Raw genomic sequence first — 22660 nt, forward strand, 5'->3', positions numbered from 1 at the left:
AATGGTATCGTCTGCGTAGAGGTGGATCAGAGAATCACCAGCAGCAAGAGCAACATAATTGATGTATACAGAGAAGAGAGTCGGCCCGAGGATTGAACCCTGTGACACCCCCATAAAGACTGCCAGAGGTCTGGACAACATGCTCTCCGATTTGACACACTGAACTTTGTCTGAGAAGTAGTTGGTAATCCAGGCGAGGCAATCATTTGAGAAACCAAGGCTGCCGAGTCTGCCAATAAGAATGTGGTGATTGACAGAGTCGGAAGCCTTGGCCAGGTCGATGAATACGGCTGCACAGTAATGTCTCTTATCGATGGCGGTTATGATGCCGTTTAGAACCTTGAGCGTGGCTGAGGTGCACCCATGACCAGCTCTGAAACCAGATTGCATAGCGGAGAAGGTCAAATCAAATCAAATCAAATTTGTCACATACACATGGTTAGCAGATGTTAATGCGAGTGTAGCGAAATGCTTGTGCTTCTAGTTCCGACAATGCAGTGATAACCAACAAGTAATCTAACTAACAATTCCAAAACTACTGTCTTATACACAGTGTAAGGGGGATAAAGAATATGTACATAAGGATATATGAATGAGTGATGGTACAGAGCAGCATACAGTAGATGGTATCGAGTACAGTATATACATATGAGATGACTATGTAGACAAAGTAAACAAAGTGGCATAGTTAAAGTGGCTAGTGATACATGTATTACATAAGGATGCAGTCGATGATGTAGAGTACAGTATATACGTATGCATATGAGATGAATAATGTAGGGTAAGTAACATTATATAAGGTAGCATTGTTTAAAGTGGCTAGTGATATATTTACATCATTTCCCATCAATTCCCATTATTAAAGTGGCTGGAGTTGGGTCAGTGTCAATGACAGTGTGTTGGCAGCAGCCACTCAATGTTAGTGGTGGCTGTTTAACAGTCTGATGGCCTTGAGATAGAAGCTGTTTTTCAGTCTCTCGGTCCCAGCTTTGATGCACCTGTACTGACCTCGCCTTCTGGATGATAGCGGGGTGAACAGGCAGTGGTTCGGGTGGTTGATGTCCTTGATGATCTTTATGGCCTTCCTGTAACATCGGGTGGTGTAGGTGTCCTGGAGGGCAGGTAGTTTGCCCCGGTGATGCGTTGTGCAGACCTCACTACCCTCTGGAGAGCCTTACGGTTGAGGGTGGAGCAGTTGCCGTACCAGGCGGTGATACAGCCCGCCAGGATGCTCTCGATTGTGCATCTGTAGAAGTTTGTGAGTGCTTTTGGTGACAGGCCGAATTTCTTCAGCCTCCTGAGGTTGAAGAGGCGCTGCTGCGCCTTCTTCACGACGCTGTCAGTGTGAGTGGACCAATTCAGTTTGTCTGTGATGTGTATGCCGAGGAACTTAAAACTTGCTACCCTCTCCACTACTGTTCCATCGATGTGGATAGGGGGGTGTTCCCTCTGCTGTTTCCTGAAGTCCACAATCATCTCCTTAGTTTTGTTGACGTTGAGTGTGAGGTTATTTTCCTGACACCACACTCCAAGGGCCCTCACCTCCTCCCTGTAGGCCGTCTCGTCGTTGTTGGTAATCAAGCCTACCACTGTTGTGTCGTCCGCAAACTTGATGATTGAGTTGGAGGCGTGCGTGGCCACGCAGTCGTGGGTGAACAGGGAGTACAGGAGAGGGCTCAGAACGCACCCTTGTGGCGCCCCCGTGTTGAGGATCAGCGGGGAGGAGATGTTGGTGCCTACCCTCACCACCTGGGGGCGGCCCGTCAGGAAGTCCAGTACCCAGTTGCACAGGGCGGGGTCGAGACCCAGGGTCTCGAGCTTGATGACGAGCTTGGAGGGTACTATGGTGTTGAATGCCGAGCTGTAGTCGATGAACAGCATTCTCACATAGGTATTCCTCTTGTCCAGGTGGGTTAGGGCAGTGTGGTTGAGATTGCATCGTCTGTGGACCTATTTGGGCGGTAAGCAAATTGGAGTGGGTCTAGGGTGTCAGGTAGGGTGGAGGTGATATGGTCCTTGACTAGTCTCTCAAAGCACTTCATGATGACGGAAGTGAGTGCTACGGGCGGTAGTCGTTTAGCTCAGTTACCTTAGCTTTCTTGGGAACAGGAACAATGGTGGCCCTCTTGAAGCATGTGGGAACAGCAGACTGGTATAGGGATTGATTGAATATGTCCGTAAACACACCGGGCAGCTGGTCTGCGCATGCTCTGAGGGCGCGGCTGGGGATGCCGTCTGGGCCTGCAGCCTTGCGAGGGTTAACACGTTTAAATGTCTTACTCACCTCGGCTGCAGTGAAGGAGAGACCGCATGTTTTCGTTGCAGGCCGTGTCAGTGGCACTGTATTGTCCTCAAAGCGGGCAAAAAGTTATTTAGTCTGCCTGGGAGCAAGACATCCTGGTCCGTGACTGGGCTGGGTTTCTTCTTGTAGTCCGTGATTGACTGTAGACCCTGCCACATGCCTCTTGTGTCTGAGCCGTTGAATTGAGATTCTACTTTGTCTCTGTACTGACGCTTAGCTTGTTTAATAGCCTTGCGGAGGGAATAGCTGCACTGTTTGTATTCGGTCATGTTGCCAGACACCTTGCCCTGATTAAAAGCAGTGGTTCGTGCTTTCAGTTTCACGCGAATGCTGCCATCAATCCACGGTTTCTGGTTAGGGAATGTTTTTATCGTTGCTATGGGAACGACATCTTCAACGCACGTTCTAATGAACTCGCACACCGAATCAGCGTATTCGTCAATATTGTTATCTGACGCAATACGAAACATGTCCCAGTCCACGTGATGGAAGCAGTCTTGGAGTGTGGAGTCAGCTTGGTCTGACCAGCGTTGGACAGACCTCAGCGTGGGAGCCTCTTGTTTAAGTTTCTGCCTGTAGGCAGGGATCAACAAAATGGAGTCGTGGTCAGCTTTTCCGAAAGGGGGGCGGGGCAGTGCCTTATATGCATCGCGGAAGTTAGAGTAACAATGATCCAAGGTTTTACCACCCCTGGTTGCGCAATCGATATGCTGATAAAATTTAGGGAGTCTTGTTTTCAGATTAGCTTTGTTAAAATCCCCAGCTACAATGAATGCAGCCTCCGGATAAATGGTTTCCAGTTTGCAAAGAGTTAAATAAAGTTCGTTCAGAGCCATCGATGTGTCTGCTTGGGGGGGATATATACGGCTGTGATTATAATCGAAGAGAATTCTCTTGGAAGATAATGCGGTCTACATTTGATTGTGAGGAATTCTAAATCAGGTGAACAGAAGGATTTGAGTTCCTGTATGTTTCCTTCATCACACCATGTCTCGTTAGTCATGAGGCATACGCCCTCGCCACTCTTCTTACCAGAAAGATGTTTGTTTCTGTCGGCGCGATGCGTGGAGAAACCCGTTGGCTGCACCGCATCGGATAGCGTCTTCCCAGTAAGCCATGTTTCCGTGAAGCAGAGAACGTTGCAGTCTCTGATGTCCCTCTGGAATGCTACCCTTGCTCGGATTTCATCAACCTTGTTGTCAAGAGACTGGACATTGGCAAGAAGAATGCTGGGGAGTGGTGCGCGATGTGCCCTTGTCCGGAGTCTGACCAGAAGACCGCTACGTTTCCCTCTTTTTCGGAGTCGTTTTCTTGGGTCGCTGCATGCGATCCATTCCGTTGTCCTGTTTGTAAGGCAGAACACAGGATCCGCGTTGCGAAAAACATATTCTTGGTCGTACTGATGGTGAGTTGACGCTGATCTTATATTCAGTAGTTCTTCTCGACTGTATGTAATGAAACCTAAGATGACCTGGGGTACTAATGTAAGAAATAACACGTAAAAAAACAAAAAACTGCATAGTTTCCTAGGAACTATGAGTTTCAGAAACAGAGTTTCCCATCTCTGCCGGGGATAGACACCTTTGAAATGGTCGGTGATCTGTTTGTTAACTTGGCTATTGAAGACCTTAGAAAGATAGGGTAGGATAGATATAGGTCTGTAGCAGTATGGGTCTAGAGTGTTACCCCCTTTGAAGAGGGGGATGACCGCAGCAGCTTTCCAATCTTTGGGAATCTCAGATGATATGAAAGAGAGGTTGAACAGGCTAGTAATAGGGGTTGCAACAATTTCAGTAGATACTTTTAGAAAGAGAGGGTTCAGATTGTCTAGCCCGGCTGATTTGTAGGTGTCCAGATTTTGCAGCTGTTTCAGAACATCAGCTATCTGGATTTGAGTGAAGGAGAAATGGTGGGGGCTTTGGCGGATTGCTGTGGAGGGTGCCGGGCAGTTGACAGGGGTAGGGGTAGCCAGGTGGAAAGCATGGCCAGCCGTAGAGAAATGCTTATTGAAATTCTCAAATATAGTGGATTTATCGGTGGTGACAGTGTTTCCTAGCCTCAGAGCAGTGGGCAGCTGGGAGGAGGTGCTCTTATTCTCCACAGACTTTACAGTGTCCCAGAACTTTTTTGAGTTAGTACTACAGGATGCACATTTCTGTTTGAAAAAGCTAGCCTTAGCTTTCCTAACTGCCTGTGTATATTGGTTCCTAACTTCCCTGAAAAGTTGCATATCACAGGGGCTATTCGATGCTAATGCAGAACACCACAGGAAGTTTTTGTGCTGGTCAAGGGCAGTCAGGTCTGGAGTGAACCAAGGACTATATCTTTTCCTAGTTCTACATTTTTTGAATGGGGCAAGCTTATTTAAGATGGTGAGGAAGGCACTTTTAAATAATAGTAAGGCACCATCTACTGACGGGATGAGGTCAATGTCATTCCAGGATATCCCGTCGATTAGAAAGGCCTGCTCGCAGAAGTGTTTTAGGGAGCGTTTGACAGTGAGGAGGGGTGGTCGTTTGTTTGCAGAGCCATTACGATGCAGGCAATGAGGCAGTGATCGCTGAGATCTTGATTAAAAACAGCAGAGGTGTATTTGGAGGGCGAGTTAGTTAGGATGATATCTATGAGGGTGCCCGTGTTTACGGATTTGGAGTTGTACCTGGTAGGTTCATTGATAATTTGTGTGAGATTGAGGTCATCAAGCTTGGATTGTAGGATGGTCGGGGTGTTAAGCATGTCCCAGTTTAGGTCACCTAGTAGCACGAGCTCAGAAGATAGATGGGGGGCAATCAATTCACATATGGTATCGAGGGCACAGCTGGGGGCAGAGGGAGGTCTGTAGCAAGCGGCAACAGTGAGAGACTTGTTTCTGGAAAGGTGAATTTTTAGAAGTAGAAGCTCCAATTGTTTGGGTACAGACTTGGATAGTAATACAGAACTCTGCAGGCTATCTTTGCAGTAGATTGCAACACCGCCCCCTTTGGCAGTTCTATCTTGGCGGAAAATGTTATAGTTAGCAATGGAGATTTCGGGGTTATTGGTGGATTCAGACACGACTAAAACATCCGGGTTGGCAGAATGTGCTAAATCAGTGAGTAAAACAAACTTAGGGAGTAGACTTCTAATGTTAACATGCATGAAACCAAGGCTTTTACGGTTACAGAAGTCAACAAATGAGAGCACCTGGGGAGTGGGAGTGGAGCTAGGCACTGCAGGACCTGGATTAACCTAAGGTTTCTGGGCACGATATCATAGTTTCAAGGCATAGTGTACAGACAAAGGTAAGGTAGGATGTGAGTACATTGGAGGTAAACCTAGGCATTGAGTAATGATGAGAGAGATATAGTCTCTAGAAACGTTTAAACCAGGTGGAACAACATGGTTGGTTAAGGCATATTGAGCAGGGCTAGAGGCTCTACAGTGAAATAAGACAGTAATCACTAACCAGGACAGTAATGGACGAGGCATATTGACATTAGAGAGAGGCATGCGTAGCCAAGTGAACATATGGGTCCAGTGAGTTGTTGGGCTGACTGGGGACACGGCGATGCTAACAGTTAGTAGGCCGGGGCTAAACAAGCTAGCAGTTTGCAGGCCGGGTTAGCAAGCAAACAGTTAGTAGGGGCTAGCAGTTAGCAGACCGGAGCAGGCAACCTAGCAGTTAACAGACCGGGGCTAGCAAGTTAACCTATGGGGGACGTCGCAATGGGATTACGTCTGTATTTGCCTCTTCGTGCGGTGACGTCGATAGACCAGACGTGGAATTAGTAGGGATCCAAGTAGCTGTAGGTAGCTAGCAGGCCTAGCAGGTTAGCAGAATGGGCCTTTGGCGGACGTTGCGCCTGAGGGGCCTGTTGGAATCCTCGGGCAGATTATGTCGGTATTTCAGTCGTAGAGGATGTGCGGGGTTCCGTGCCCCGTACCGGCAGTAGAAGTGGTCCGGGTATTGTCTCCCAGGAGTGAGCCGGGAGATAGCCCCAGGCTAGTTGGTGCTAGCTCCGGGACGGAAACGTTAGCCAGGAGTAGTCAACCCGAGTTGCGGTTAGCTAGCTGTGATGATCCAGATGAAAAGGTTCAGAGTTTGTGGTAGGAATTCGGGGATATGGAGAGAAAAATAGGTCCGGTATGCTCTGGTTTAAAACGCGTTGTACGAACTGGCGAGAGCTTTTCGAGCTAAAGGTTAGCTAATGACCACTAGCAGTAGTTAGCTGACTGATAGCTGGTAGCTAGTTAGCTAGCTAGCTTCAGTTGAAGTATTCCAGTTTGGTGGTAAATAGAAATACTTTAGGAAAGGAAAAAACAGATACACACCACATTGGGTGAGGCGGGTTGCAGGGGAGTATTTTGAAGTTGAGGTTTAGGAAAAAGACATATACACATGGGACGAGACAAGACAAAGACGTCTGACTGCTACGCCATCTTGGATGGCTACTGAACTATCCAAGGCATCTGGTGAACCATAGTAGTATCTGTCTAATATGAGCTGGTTATAATTCTCTTTCCAACAAAATGTATGCCGTAATGTAATTCAGTGGGCTAAGAGTTTTTCCTGACCCTGTGACCGAACTACAGAGTTTTTCCTGACCCTGTGACCGGACTACAGAGTTTTTCCTGACCCTGTGACCGGACTACAGAGTTTTTCCTGACCCTGTGACCGGACTACAGAGTTTTTCCTGACCCTGTGACCGGACTACAGAGTTTTTCCTGACCCTGTGACCGGACTACAGAGTTTTTCCTGACCCTGTGACCGGACTACAGAGTTTTTCCTGACCTTGTGACCGGACTACAGAGTTTTTCCTGACCCTGTGACCGGACTACAGAGTTTTTCCTGACCCTGTGACCGGACTACAGAGTTTTTCCTGACCATGTGACCGGACTACAGAGTTTTTCCTGACCCTGTGACCGGACTACAGAGTTTTTCCTGACCATGTGACCGGACTACAGAGTTTTTCCTGACCCTGTGACCGGACTACAGAGTTTTTCCTGATCCTGTGACCGGACAACAGAGTTTTTCCTGACCCTGTGACCGGACTACAGAGTTTTTCCTGACCCTCTGACCGGACTACAGAGTTTTTCCTGACCCTGTGACCGGACTACAGAGTTTTTCCTGACCCTGTGACCGGACAACAGATTTTTTCCTGACCTTGTGACCGGACTACAGAGTTTTTCCTGTAGAAACAGGAGCACATCGGTCCCAGGATATAAAGGACTGAAGCTCTGAGAGTCTCTTATATTTCCGAAAAGTTGAGTTGTGTCGACAAAACATCGGACACATGGGGTCTGTGATTCTGAAAACCACTGCTGTGGTGTCACCTTTGATCGGGAGTAACGTCAGGATTTTGAGAGGATGTAGTGGACGTTTAAAGACCCAGGTCTGGGCCAGGGTCAGTCCCTGGCTCTACTCCCAGAGAGCAGAGGGAGGGCTGAGGTAGAATAGGGGCAGAGAAAGGGGAGGTGGGGGCGCAGTAAGACTTTGATCCCAGGACCTTGTCATCTTTATGGGGGTGTTGAGAGGAGGAAACCAGGCCAAGAGAGTAGACTATCACACGCTACCAGGCCCGCTCCCTGTGTGTGTGTGTGTGTGTGTGTGTGTGTGTGTGTGTGTGTGTGTGTGTGTGTGTGTGTGTGTGTGTGTGTGTGTGTGTGTGTGTGTGTGTGTGTGTGTGTGTGTGTGTGTGCGTGCGTGTATTTGTGCGTGCGTGCGTGGTGTACACTGTACAAGTTGGCACAAAACACACACCACATGTGCTAGCCGTCTAGCCGCCCCTTACGACACCCCCCCAGCTCAGCCCACCCCAACCGCCTTGACCTCCTGACCTCTCAACTCTACTTGAACCTTTTAGAAAAGTCCTCACAGAACCACTGGTCCCGGGTCACTGGAAACGTCAACACACACAATGTGTGACTACACCTTACAGTGAGAGAGAGCTGGGCCTGCTGTTGTGTAAAAAGATGTTAGCTAGCTGGGTGTGCTAGAGGCTTAGAGATGGAGGTAATAAGCTTACATGTCAGGCCTGTTGGTTAGCTAACGGCCAACACTGCTGTGTGTGTGTTCTTTGCTCTCCATGGCAAAACAATGGCTGATTATCCCACTACTCAAAAGGAATGCTCCGACTACACTACTGGTAAACCGGGTGCAGGAGTTGGTGCTGTATGTGTGTGTGTACACACAGGGTGATAGTGTGATAGTAGATTCATCTCTGTGGACTAGGGATGACGTTTTAAATCAGGTTAGGGGATTTTGGGTGTGTGTGTGTACTCAATGAAGGGGCTGCTTAATTCCTGGAGACACTTGAGTATGTGAGTGTGTGTGCGGTGTGCAAAGCTGCCTTCTAGCCCAGGGCAGTCTCTCTGTTATTATCACTCTTCACTGGACACACACTGCAGGCTGTGGCGCTAAGAGCTCTACCACTATAAAGGACAGAGGAAGGGAAGAGGGGAAGGATAGAGGGAGGGTATAAGACAAGATGTACCCATTCTGTATGTCACGTGTGTGTTTGTATATGTGCCAGTGTGTTGTGTGTTTATTCTCGAAAAGAAAGTGATTAACTAAATCACACTGTGACCGTATAACTCACTTGATATTCTTTGGAATGATCTGAATATGAAATGTGTTTTTCTCTCCTCTTGTCTCGTTTCCTCTCCCCCTGGGGCCCGACCGTACCACTACCCAGTTAAGACATGAATATTCACTAATACATACACACCCTGTTAGAATGCCTGTGGTGTCAAGTACTATGTTTCAGCGATTTGTTTCACTTGTGTGTTTTGAGTACAATCATGTTTGAGTGTGTGATCTACAGACACGTCTGATGATATGAGAACACTCCCAGATCTAGCAGGATGAATCCTTTGCTTTGGTGGTGGGGGAGGAGGAGGAGGAGAGGAGAAGGAGAGGGTGTCATTTAGCTGTAGTCTCTCGTTCTCGCTCTCCTTTAAATAATGTTGGCTGAAGGGGCTGTAGTCTGTAAATGAAAGGTGATCTCTTTCTGAGTGAAACTTCAAACAGACAACAGCTGCTGGCCTGCCAGGGTCAGCCGCCGGTCAGTGTGTGTGTGACTGGATCGTGTTCTTCATGTTGCGACCTCTCTTGACATGTCTGCGTGATGTTATCTCTCTCATCGTTATATGTGTGTCTGTGCATGTGGGGTTATCTCTCCCATCATCATGTATGGTTTGTGTGTGTTCTCTCCCATCATCACACACCATATGTCTCCTGGAAGAGGGGGAGGAGAGTTGGATGAGAGGAGGTGGAAGAGGATAATGATTGAGGTTGGATGTGGTGTCTGTAGCAGGGAGAGGTGGTGAAACCATGGGGAGAGAGAGGGAGACGAGGACATGTCTGGTTTTGGCATGTGGAGGGAGGCTAGCTAGCCCAGTTGACTCATTTGGATTGATGGGCAGTTGTAATGGGGGGGAGGGGTAGTTTGGAGGTCACCCCTGTGTAATTAAAAGCACATTACTTATTTACTTACACCTATTGCTCACACCTTTACAGTCCTCTCAGATCTATGCAGTAGAAGATAGAGGGTAAGGATGTGCCACCAGGCTCAGAGCCAGCCTGTAAGGGCCTCCTGCTATGGCCTCCCGCTGGCTAATATGCTTCCTCGTTAAACCCTGCTGTTATAAACCAGGACTAGGGGGTTAACACTGGGGGCTAACCGCTAACCCTCCAGAGTGACCAGTAACCTGATCCCGCCTGGCCCACCTCGGGGCCCTTTGGGCTGGGGGAGATCAGGGCCTAGCCCCCCTCCTCTGGTTCTCTCTGGGTGCCAGGCCTTGGACCTGGGCTGTGACACCCTAGAGATGGATAGTAATCCCAGCCAACCCTGATGTTATCACATGGTGATAGGACTACAGTACCGGTTAGACTATCACTGCAGTGTGGCTGCAGGTAGTGTAGGGAGAGAGAGACAGGTGTCATAGAGAGAGACAGGTGTGGAGTGTGTGTGTGCGTGTGCGTGTGTGTGTGTGTGTTTGTGGAAGCGGGAGAGTGTGTGTGTGTTTGTGTGTCTTCCCTCAGCAGCAGGATTAAAAGCTTGGTAGCTTGGACATTCTTATTATTTTTTGTCTTTTTGGGTGGGTTAATCTGTTGCCCGCGGTGATAATCTGGCAGAGTGTGACAAAAAAAGAGAGGCAGAAACTGAATATGAAAACAGCTGGACGAGCAGCTATCAAATGACCTTGGAACACTGGTCTGTGCAAAACATTACAAAGGCCCAGGGACAGACACAGAGAATACGTTCCAAATGGCACCCTATTCCCTATATATAGTGAAACTACTGTTGACCAGGGCCCATAGGGCTGTGGTCGAAAGTAATGCACTATGATACAATGAGAGAGAGAGAGCACTTTTCTCTCCTCTTTCCTCCCTCGTTCCCCAGACTTCACCCTTTCACATCCAACTGGAGAGATTTCTCCTCTTTCTGTACACTTCTGCTATCTGTTTCTTCGTTCACTCCTTTCTTTAAAAACAATCCCTCTTTGGACTGTATGGTAACACTCAACACTTGTGAAAGAAATCACACAAAACAACTTGACAACTTTTTTTGAGACTAAAAAATATTTCTGAAAGTAGTTTGAACCACTCCAAAGAGCACCATCAAACATCCAAGCAGTGCTCCTAACTTTGCCTTTGTTCTCCTCCTTGCACTGTCCCCCTCCCCAACTTTAATTAACTTGCCTGCTTGTCTGAGTCTGGAGGCTTTAGCCTCTGACAATAACCCTACCTGCAACAAGTGCCTAAGAAAGCCCAGGCACAAAGAGAGAAGATTAGCCTGACATTGTCCCTATGTTAGTCTTATTATGACAGTATTAGACTGGACTGGAGAGGCCATTCAGCCCCGGAATCAGGCTTTCAGCGGTCCGGAGGCCAGGGGCCAGCTGGTTGTCTGGCTGCTGCCATTAGCCTCCAGAGTTAGGGGTTCACCTTTTGAACATACTTCTCATGAGTAGAGAAATACCAGGACAAATCCCCAGGTCATAATTGTGTGTGTGTGTGTGTGTGTGTGTGTGTGTGTGTGTGTGTGTGTGTGTGTGTGTGTGTGTGTGTGTGTGTGTGTGGTGTGTGTCTGTGACTCCTACTTATAATCATAGGAAGTGTGTTAGTCAGATGTGGTTGTTGTTTTAGGGGGGCTGTCATAAGTCTCTGACATTGACTAGAGATCTGGCACTCCTGTTTCATGTCTCTGGGAGAGCTTATTAATGTCTCTTCTGTGTGTTACCTGGTAAGGGACATTGGACATAAGTTAACTCTGCAAGGACTTGTTTCCTCTTCTTCCCTTTCCTCTGGTCTTCAACTTCTCTCCTCTCTTCTCCTCTGCTCTACTCTCTTCTGGTCTTCAACCTCTCCTCTTCTCTTCTCATTTGCCAAAAGGGACACACGTTTGCCCAGTCATTTAAGATACAGAATGCACTTTTAAAGCATCACAGTGTCCCTCTCTCCCCATAACCTCTCAGGGATCTGAGCATCAGAAAAACATGAGGGAACCAATTTGATGGCCACCCCATTAAGGGGTATGTCGTCTCTAAAAACCACTCCACTACAATATCACACAATTAGTAACAAAGGCCCTGGTACACTTTGATCAACCAACAGCAACATGGAACCCCTTAACTAGATCTCTCATCTCCGCTATCTATCCACCGCTCAGTAAACTGATTCTCCAGGACCTGTTGAAGGATGGATGGAGATTTTTCTACACTAAGTGCTTAGGTCCAATGAAATGTGGTGTATCTCCCAAGGAACACCCTATTCCCTATATAGTGCACTGCCTTTGGCCAGAGCCCAGTGGGCCCTGGAATAGGGAATAGTGTGCCATTTGGGATACAGCCATGTTCCTTTCATGTGAGGCTGTCTAGGGTCGAGATTACAACACATTAACATGGGTTTGTTTAGAGGGTCAGTTAGAGATGGGAGCCAAACGTAGGCCACACATAAAAGCGAGCGGGAGAGAGAAGGATAAAGATGGAGAAAACAGCTGGGGAGAAAAAGGTAAACAAAGGATAGAGAGAGGGAGAGTGGGAGAGCAAAATCTAAATCAGTCAACAGACTACGAGAGGGTATTTCCGAGTGTGTGTGTGTGTGTGTGTGTGTGTGTGTGTGTGTGTGGAAAGAAAAGGTTTGCAGAGTAACTTGGTCAGGCTGACTCAGGGGTCTAGCTGTGTGTTTAGTGGAGGAAGTGGACGTGCTAAGATTGTTATGAAAGACCGAGCATATAGGAAGTAGCACTTAGTGGGGTCTCTGTGAATGACTGCCAGGTCAGGAAGCACAAGTGTGAGACTTGGCCCCTGCTCTGACACACACACATACACACACACTGCAGCTATACAGTCTGTAGGGAATGTGATGACTGTGGACCCCCTGGGGATACTAAGCAACATACTGGGTACTCTCTTTCTCTCCCTCTCTCTCCTCCTCTTCGTCTTTCTCAATCCTCCTCCTCTTTCTCACCATTCCCTGGCCGTTCACATAACCCAGGCCTCCAGAGAGGGGGAGGGAGGGAGGGAGGGTGAGCAAGAAGGAAGAGGATGAGAGGAGATGAGGGGGAGGGGTGAGAAGAGAGGAGGAGGAAGGGAGGGGGTAGGATAGGGCTCAGAGGGCAACAGAGTCGGCTCCCTGAAATAGCCCAGGGTAAACAGAGGCTAGCCTGAGAACCAAACATCAGCCCTGGTTCCTGTGCCACAGGCTGTTTCCCAAATGGCACCCTATTCCCTATATAGTGCGCTACTTTTAACCTGGCCCATAGGGAAGCAGCCACAGTCAGCCATTTCTACTCTGCTATGGGGGCACCGGGGGACATTTCTCACGGGGAGAGTCCAGGGGGAACTAGTGGTAACAGGATAAATCACACACATCACACCAGTCAGTCACTCTACTCTAGGATTGGTGTGGATTTCTCTCTCCCTTAGTCTAATTGTGTTTCGCAATATATTGCATATTATAATATGGGTGGTTCGAGACCTGAATACAGATTGGCTGATAGCCGTGGTATATCAGACCTTATACCACAGGTATGACAAAACATGTATTTTTACTGCTCTAATTACGTTGAACCAGTTTATAATAGCAATAAGGCACCTCAGGGGTTTGTGATATATGGCCAATATACCACAGCTAAGGGCTGAATCCAGGCACTGGCCTTATTGCTTAAATATACAGCTTACACACACATGGGCCCCTGTTTGAGTACTGATGTGTGCCTGGTTTGAAGAGCATGAGGCTCTACCTGACCTTTCTGTGTCTGTCTGCTCTGCTCACACACGTTTACACACACACACAGTAGTGTGTGTTTGGTGTCTAGCTGCTTCTGCTGGCATGAGTGCAACTCTCTTATTAAAGGAGAGAAAGTGTTTGTGACACCTCTGGTCTGGCCGGCTTGGCTAGCTGTCCCACTGTCTCCTCCACTCTCCTCACATCAACACACACACCTCGCCTAAGAGGGTCTGCCATGGCAAAATCAGTATCTGTCCCGACACCTAGGGTGTCACACGTGGCAATTAATTCCTCACCAGACCCTCCCCGAACACACTTACTCTGCTACACACACACTATGCAGGTGATTCAGTCTTACACACATTCTTGCACACGCCGGTGTACCCACACATTGATTGTCTGGGTGTTGGGTGGCTGTTAGGGGCTGTTCCACCTGGGTCCAGGCAGTGTATGTGGGCAGGGCGGTCCTCTAGGGCCTCTCCTCTCATTAAAGAGATCTGGTCAAAGAGAGGTGATACCCAAGGAGGACCAGGACCAGCCCTGGGAAAGGCAAGAAGCTGAGGTGGGGGGTGATGTGACAGAGATAAGAACGTTTGAGAAAGTGAATGAGGAGAGAGAGAGTGAGAAATATTGTTGGAAGCTGGTCAAAGCCCTGAGAAAAGCCTGGACCCTCTGGCCTGGGTTTGGGAGGCCGGGGTGAGGGAAGGGGCCAGGGATGGAGGGCAAACTGGGTGACAGAGGGGATTGCCGCAGGGTGGGAACGCAATGTCTTGCCAGGCTGTACTCCCACGGAGTGGGAAACACACGCACGGCTCTCTTCCTGCCTCAGGTCAGGCCCCCTATTCAGCTTCCCACCGATCAGGGTCTTTCTTTCTGTGAGTGACAGAGCGAGAAAGAGAGATGGAGAGAGATTAAAATTAGGCTTGTACTCTGGCTACTACACTGGCCCTCCATCAATCCCATCCCTCTCTTCTCTCCTCCCCCCCCTACATCCCTCCCCCTCCCTCCATCCCTCTCTTCTCTCCTCCCCCTCCCTCCATCCCTCTCTTCTCTCCTCCCCCTCCCTCCATCCCTCTCCTCCCTCCATCCCTCCCCCCTCCCTCCATCCCTCTCTTCTCTCCTCCCCCCTCCCTCCATCCCTCTCCTCCCTCTGCCTGAGAATATGACTGTTAAGTGAGCAGGTCACTTTCACACACTAATTCTTGTGTGCCAGAACAGCGGAGATAGGAGCACTTATTTTTCAAAGCCTTGGGCTGTTTCAGTCCAAAAGTGTATCCCCTCCCTACTACTCCTTGTTCTCTTCCCCTTCACAAATCGCACAGGACGGGATAGTTGAAATCAGCTTGGTGGAAACGAGGTGCAGTGGTTTCAAATCAACAAAGACAGAAGAGAAGAGAGAGGATAACTTTTTCAAATGAAATGTAGCCCAGCTCAACCAGTAGTAGTAGTTGAGGCAAGGGGAAGTAGGCAGGGAGAGGGTGTGTTTTTGTCTGCGTGCATACTGTATGTGTGTATTTGCATCTGCAAGCGTGTGTGTGTGCGCGTGTGTGTGTGTGCGCGTGTGTGTATGTGTGTCCGCGTGTGTGTGCGTGTGTGTGTGTGCGTGTGTGTGTGTGTGTGCGCGTGTGTGTATGTGTGTGCGCGTGTGTGTGCGTGTGTGTGTGTGTGTGTGTGCGTGTGTGTGTGTGTGTGCGCGTCAGCTTCTGTGCATCTGTCTATGCGTGTGTGTCTCCAAGGTCTGAACTTTACCTGACCCCCCAGCTCTGCTTTTATGATGTCGCCAATTTCATTTGAAAGGCTGAATCATGACTGCCGCTCCTCCGAGAGACAATTAAATGCCAGTAGGAGCAGATACCACCTTGACTACCTCCCAAATGGCACTCTTTTTCCTACATAGTGCACTACTTTAGACCACGTTCAAAAGTAGTGCACTATAAAGGGTATAGGGTGCCATTTGTTACCCATCCCCTCGTATACTACATCCCAGACGCACTACCTGGGGTTAGAACAATGTTTACCCTCCGAAATGTTCTGTTCCACCTCCTACTAGCACTCTATCTGATGCCACTCACACTCTAACCTCACAGGTAGCACACAGTGTGTGAGTGAGTGAGTGAGTGAGTGAGTGAGTGAGTGAGTGAGTGAGTGAGTGAGTGAGTGAGTGAGTGAGTGAGTGAGTGAGTGAGTGAGTGAGTGAGTGAGTGAGTGAGTGAGTGAGTGAGTGAGTGAGTGAGTGAGTGAGTGAGCATGTAAATTGCTAGTTGGTCCATCCAACCTAAGTAATGCTAGAGGAAACACTGAAGGCACTGGTTTGTGTTTTGGTCAAATCATTGCTCATGTGGTATCTTTGTGGACTTGCACTGTGTTTTCTCACTGGGATTAGACAGGAGTTAGAAAGGGCCAGTGGTATTATGACTGGACTTTCCTACACTGTTATGCTCTCTATGTCTTTACACATGATGCTAGTGAATTAATGGTGTGGGCCCATATCTGCTGTGTCAATGTGAAGAGATAGCAGGAATCTTCTCCCATTTATCAAACCATATTTCACAACCCTGAAGAGATGGATGTGGACTCTACTGTCACAGGGTCATGTGGGCTGTGTGTGCACTCTCCCCTCCCAATCAAATCTTATTGGTCGCAGTCACATATTTATCAGATGTTATTGCAGGAGTAGGGAAATGCTTGTGTTTCTAGCTCCAACAGTGCAGTAGTATTTAACAATACACAACAATACGCACATCTAAAAGTCAAATATAAATATAGATGTATATGATGGGATGTATAGACATTATGGACAGTATATGGATAGAATATGTATATGTAGTATATCTGTAGAATACGTAGTATATGTACAGCCATAGTTAAATAGAATAGGCCTTGACTAGAATACAGTATATGGATAGAATATGTAGTATATCTGTAGAATACGTAGGGTAGAATACTATATTTACAGCAAGTTAATAGGTGAGAGGTGTTTGTATGTGCCTGCAGGCATAGGATTACTGCACCACAATATATGAGTACTGGACTTGAGTGTGTGTTTGTGTGTGTGTCGGGGGGACGCCAGGCTGTCTCAGGCAGGGAGGCCCTCCCCAGCACCAGAGAGGCAGGAAGAGAGATACTATAAATCAGAGCAGATTACAGAGAGAGGAGGAAGGAGAGAGAGAGACAGCTGGACCGCTCCACTGCACCACAGACTCCTCTGGTTAATGTCTCAGACCTACTGTAGCACTGCAGTTCACCTAGACCCTGAACCAGACCTACCTCTACCGCTGGGCCCAAACCCAGGCCTAGACCCAGCGCTGCTAACCTATCACCTATCCACTGTTTTAGCACTATCCCCCAGCCCTGTCTCCTATCTCCAACTCTGTCTCCTGTACTGTCCTAGCCCTAACCCCCAGCCCTGTCTCATATCCCCCAGCCCTGTCTCCTATCTCCAACTGTCTCCTGTACTGTCCTAGCACTATCCCACAGCCCTGTCTCCTATCTCCAAACCTGGCTCCTATACTGTCCTAGCACTATCCCACAGCCCTGTCTCCTATCTCCAAACCTGTCTCCTATCTCCCAGCCCTGTCTCCTGTACTGTCCTAGCACTATCCCCCATCCCTATCTCCAACTCTGTCTCCTGTACTGTCTTAGCACTATCCCACAGCCCTATCTCCTATCTCCAACTCTGTCTCCTGTACTGTCCTAGCACTGTCCCCCAGCCCTGTCTCTATCTCCAACTCTGTCTCCTGTACTGTCCTAGCACTATCCCACAGCCCTGTCTCCTATCTCCAGCCATGTCTCCTGTACTGTCCTAGTACTATCGTCCAGCCCTGTCTCCTGTACTGTCCTAGAACTATCCCCCAGCCCTGTCTCCTATCTCCAACTGTCTCCTGTACTGTCCTAGCACAATCCCCCAGCCCTGTCTCCTGTACTGTCCTAGAACTATCCCCCAGCCCTGTCTCCTGTACTGTCCTAGCACTATTCCCCAGCCCTGTCTCCTGTACTGTCCTAGCACTATTCCCCAGCCCTGTCTCCTGTACTGTCCTAGCACTATCCCCCAGCCCTGTCTCCTGTACTGTCCTAGAACTATCCCCAAGCCCTGTCTCCTGTACTGTCCTAGCACTATCCCACAGCCCTGTCTCCTATCTCCAACCCTGTCTCCTATACTGTCCTAGCACTGTCCCACAGCCCTGTCTCCTATCTCCAACCCTGTCTCCTGTACTGTCCTAGCACTGTCCCACAGCCCTGTCTCCTATCTCCAACTGTCTCCTGTACTGTCCTAGCACTATCCCACAGCCCTGTCTCCTATCTCCAACTGTCTCCTGTGCTGTCCTAGCACTATCCCACAGCCCTGTCTCCAGCACTGTCTCCTATCTCCAGCCCTGTCTCCTGTCTCCAGCCCTGTCTCCTATCTCCAGCCCTGTCTCCTGTCTCCAGCCCTGTCTCCTATCTCCAGCCCTGTCTCCTGTCTCCAGCCCTGTCTCCTGTCTCCAGCCCTGTCTCCTATCTCCAGCCCTGTCTACTGTACTGTCCTTGAACTATCTCCCAGCCCTGTCTCCTATCTCCAGCCCTGTCTCCTATCTCCAGCCCTGTCTACTGTACTGTCCTTGAACTATCTCCCAGCCCTGTCTCCTATCTCCAGCCCTGTCCCCTGTCTCCAGCCCTGTCTCCTATCTCCAGCCCTGTCTCCTATCTCCAGCCCTGTCTACTGTACTGTCCTTGAACTATCTCCAGCCCTGTCTCCTGTCTCCAGCCCTGTCTCCTATCTCCAGCCCTGTCTCCTGTCTCCAGCCCTGTCTCCTATCTCCAGCCCTGTCTCCTATCTCCAGCCCTGTCTACTGTACTGTCCTTGAACTATCTCCAGCCCTGTCCCCTGTCTCCAGCCCTGTCTCCTATCTCCAGCCCTGTCTCCTATCTCCAGCCCTGTCTACTGTACTGTCCTTGAACTATCTCCCAGCCCTGGCTCCTGTCTCCTATCTCCAGCCCTGTCTCCTGTACTGTCCTAGCACTATCCCCCAGCCTTGTCTCCTATCTCCAGCCCTGTCTCCTGTCTCCTATCTCCAGCCCTGTCTCCTGTACTGGGGATTATTTGAACAGTTAACCCCCTGCCTCTCCTCCATGCTCCCCTCTTTATTACATTTCCTGTGAAATAAGAGAGAGAGAAGATCATCTTTCCAGTCCTGGAGGGAGGTAGCAGAGGGAGAAGGAGAGGGATGGACTGACAGGAGTTTTAAAGGGTGTCTGTTGGTTCACAGCACCACTGAGGAAGCAAAATCCACTGACCTGGCTGAGAACTGTGTGGATCGTTGAATTGGTATGTAGTTGTTATTGCGTATTACAGACCACAAGAAACCATCTGTGTTGTTGAACTGTTGTTAAAGTCCAAGTTGATTAGTATTTAGTTAGCCAATATAAAGATCCTATGAATACTCTTAGGTAAGAAAATTCACATTCAAGTCCATCACTCATTATGTTCTAAAAACTCACTTAATTTTACTAAACCATGTATCAATTATGTTTTTGTCTTTTTCTAATTATTACATACCAGTTTCCACAATATATTTATTTTTTCTTGATTCTTTATCTGATTTTAATTTGGCCATCCCTCATTGGGACAGCAAAGAAGGGATTTGTTGTGTTTCGACTACAACCTTCAAATGGCACCCCTATTCCCTACATAGTGCACTACTTAAAGGGCTCTGGTCAAAAGTAGTGCACTATATAGGGAATAGGGTGCAATTTGGGATGCAGACAGGGTCACTGATCCACATAATCTCCCTCCAAATCGCCGTCTGAAAGTGATGGTTTCACTGTTATTCTTTCCTATTTTAGGGCAATGAAAGCCTGTGATGTTATCTTATAGCTTGCCAACATTCTCATTGTCTCTCATTCTCGCTCTCTCCATATTTTTGCATTTAATTGTGTTTTGACAACTTTTTCTTTCCGTCGAAAGTCAGTTATAGCTTCCAGTCCTGTGGTAAGGATAGCTTCTAATGACGGCTGAAAGATGGCCGCCACGAATCTCTTACAGAAACCATGAGGAAATCCTTTGAAAAGAGGGAGCCAAGGCAAGCACTAGGACTGCGTCACAAATGGAAACCTATTCCCTACATAGTGGACTACTTTTGACCAGGTCTCATAGAGCTTAGGGTGCCATTTGGTACACAGCCTAGGACTGGTGACCTTGTTTTTCCCTTACGATGCCTGGGTTTAAGTCTTTATATTGTACCGTACAAAGCTCCCAGTTTCTCTCCTGAGCCCTGTTTTACAGTGGAGACTGCAGCCTTGGTGTGGCTCCTTGGCAGCCATTTTGGGGTCAGTGTTAAAACAGTGGAGTAGCTAGTTATACAGCAAGACCCAGCTACTGTATGAAAGGCCATGGGAAAGACACACTGGGACCTGTCACTGAGAGATGTCAAATGTCGTCAAATTTCTCACGCTTTTTTTCCCCTTCTTCCTTCGTTCGCTCTTCCTCTTTCTCTCTATTTTCCCCTCATTTGGTCTTAGGGAAAGTATTGATCCCTCTCTTCCCAAAGTTATTTATAATTGAAGATAAACAAGGAATGTGCAGTTTCCATGGGAACTGTCTGAATTAGGGGTAGCCTGAAATTGTTGTTGTTTTTTTGTATACATATTTTTCTTGCTTGCAAGTCCTGTGAATATGCAAGGGAGGGAGGAAGAGGAGGGAATGGAGGGAAGAGGAGGGTAAAACATGATACTAGTGTCACCAGCGAGCAAGTGGAGGGAAACGTGGGGGAAGTCCAGCTTTACCCCAGTGAGCTGAGCGTTACACATTCTGTTATTATCCCTGGACTTTGCGACAGCTCTGACCACTGAGAGGACCTCTAACACACACACAACCCTCCCCACTCATTCACACACATTCACTGTCCCCCTCGGGCCAGGTCATTCCCAAGTCTTATTTCTGCTACACTTTATGGGAATGCTTAAATGTAGCTATGGCAGGGAGGGCAGTTCTAATAATCAAAGCCTTCACACACAGTAAGCTATGCCGTGGCTTCCCAGTCCAGTTCTAGGTGGTCTTGTGGCATGCTGTCACTCTGGGTTGGCGGTGCCATGTTGGATCCACACAGGTCGGGTGGCAGGGCACAAGCTGTCCAGTAAGAGCCTGTGCTAAAACAAGAAGTTACTTTTGCTCTCTTTGAAACCCTACAGTTTCTACATTTGAAGCACTGTCTGGCCTGTGGTGTGAGTTGTGTGTTTTTATTTCTTCAGAGAGATCTAAGGTGATGAGGTGTTAAAGATATCTTTGACACATGAGTACTACACCCTCTCAACCTCCTTCTGTGCCTGTGGTCGTCATCCCCCATGGGGTAAAACTGTCACCACGTGGAGTGTTCTACTGATTAGGCTGGGATTTGTGTGTGGACCACCCAAACCATGCCACGTGTGTGAGGTGTGAGCGGACAGGTCTGTCCCACAGGCTGCAGTGGACACACAAGCAGTGGTTTAAGCACTGTGAGCACCCTAAGTCTCTTCATTTTATTCAGTTTCAAATTCTTATTTACAATGACAGCCTAGGAAAAGTTGGTTAACTGCCTTGTTCAGGGGCAGAACAACAGATTTTTACCTTGTCAGCTCAGGGATTCGATCTAGCAACTGGCCCAACGCTCTAAACACTAGGCTACTTGCCTCTAACCACTAGGCTACCTGCTGCCCCATGCGAAAGAGGGGAGTGATGTGGAGACTTACTCACTGCGAATCAGTCAATCGTGGAGAGGAGGATGAGGAGAGGAAGATGAGGAGGATGAGGAGAGGAGGATGAGGTGAGGAGGATGAGGAGAGGAGGATGAGGAGAGGAAGATGATGAGGAGAGGAAGATGAGGAGAGGAAGCTGGGGAGAGATTGAGCTCTTAGGAAGTAGAGGTGAAGTCCACACACACACTGCACACACTGCTAAAGAAAACCACTCATATATCTAACATGTCATCAACTCCCACTGTTTGGTTAGTATGGCTGGTTTACACTCACTGCTACTGAAGTACTCCCCTCCATACCCCCACCTGACTGGGGGCTTAAAGTGTCTGTTTGTTTTGTGATTGTGTGTGTGGGGGCAGGCAGTATCTGTCTGTGAGTTAGTGTGTCGGTCCCTGTCTTGGATGGGGGCTAAGCCCACCATTGACTCAGGCTAGACAGAGTGGGCCAGTCTAGGCACACACACACACTTCAGTAACCACTCAGAAAAATTCCACTGTCTTAGGCGCTGATCCTTTGTGTGTGTGTGTGTGTGTGTGTGTGTGTGTGTGTGTGTGTGTGTGTGTGTGTGTGTGTGTGTGTGTGTGAGAGGAGACTTCACCTCCTACTGGTAATCCTCCCATGTCTCCCTCTATCCCTCCTTTTACCGTTCCCTCACTCTCACTGTCTAGAGGAGAGGTGTTTGGAGTCTCAGACACTTTTCCTCTGACCAAACCAGAGCCATTAGTTATATGGTGTCTGTGTGGAGGAGTGTACTGTGCGTATGTGTAGGAGTGTACTGTGTGTGTGGAGGAGTTTACAGTGTGTGTGTGGAGGAGTGTAAACTGGGTTTGAAGGATGAGGGGGAAAATCGTCAACATTTTGTGGGGAGATTTTTTCCCCTCTTTCTCCCTGATGTTTCTGTATGAGAAAAACACTAAGGTAAATGCCAGTACTTATCACCTAGGTGCATTCGTTTATCGTGCTTTGTAGAACCTCTACGGTATGTACACCCAACCTATTGTTTTTATCTTTCTTACCAAACTGTGAGACAAAATTAATTCTCTATGCAACACTCCCTGTTGCACAGTCATCTCAAATAGTGAAATATGTCATAGTTGATTCACAGAGAGGATGGTTTGGGTTTGGTTTTGTCTGAATTACGGCGACATTAGTTTAAATAATAATTATCCTCTACATGGTTCTGATGACCAGCATAAATCTCTGTTGGCCGAGGCCACAGAGCAATAGGAAACAGACGGTACATTCTGCTGAATCCCAAATGGCACACTATTCCCTATGTTGTGCTCTGGTCAAACGTTGTACACCATGTAGTGAACAGGGCACATTCCTGGTAACTGTAGTCCTCTAGGATCAAACAGGAGGGAGTGTTCAGACCAGTGAATCTCTCCTCGGAAGGAGGAGACATGCAGCAGTCAATGGGCTAACTCACATCA

General features: G+C 48.3%; 1 protein-coding gene across 5 annotated transcripts in view; it reads left to right on the forward strand.

The window, feature by feature from the left end:
• The window catches only part of LOC115136823 (BCAS3 microtubule associated cell migration factor-like), a 362747-nt gene that overhangs the window by 270633 nt on the left and 69454 nt on the right, over positions 1-22660 (forward strand). The window lies entirely within an intron of this gene.

The sequence above is a fragment of the Oncorhynchus nerka genome, linkage group LG11 (assembly GCF_034236695.1).
Source record: "Oncorhynchus nerka isolate Pitt River linkage group LG11, Oner_Uvic_2.0, whole genome shotgun sequence".
NCBI classification, from domain to species: Eukaryota; Metazoa; Chordata; class Actinopteri; order Salmoniformes; family Salmonidae; genus Oncorhynchus; species Oncorhynchus nerka.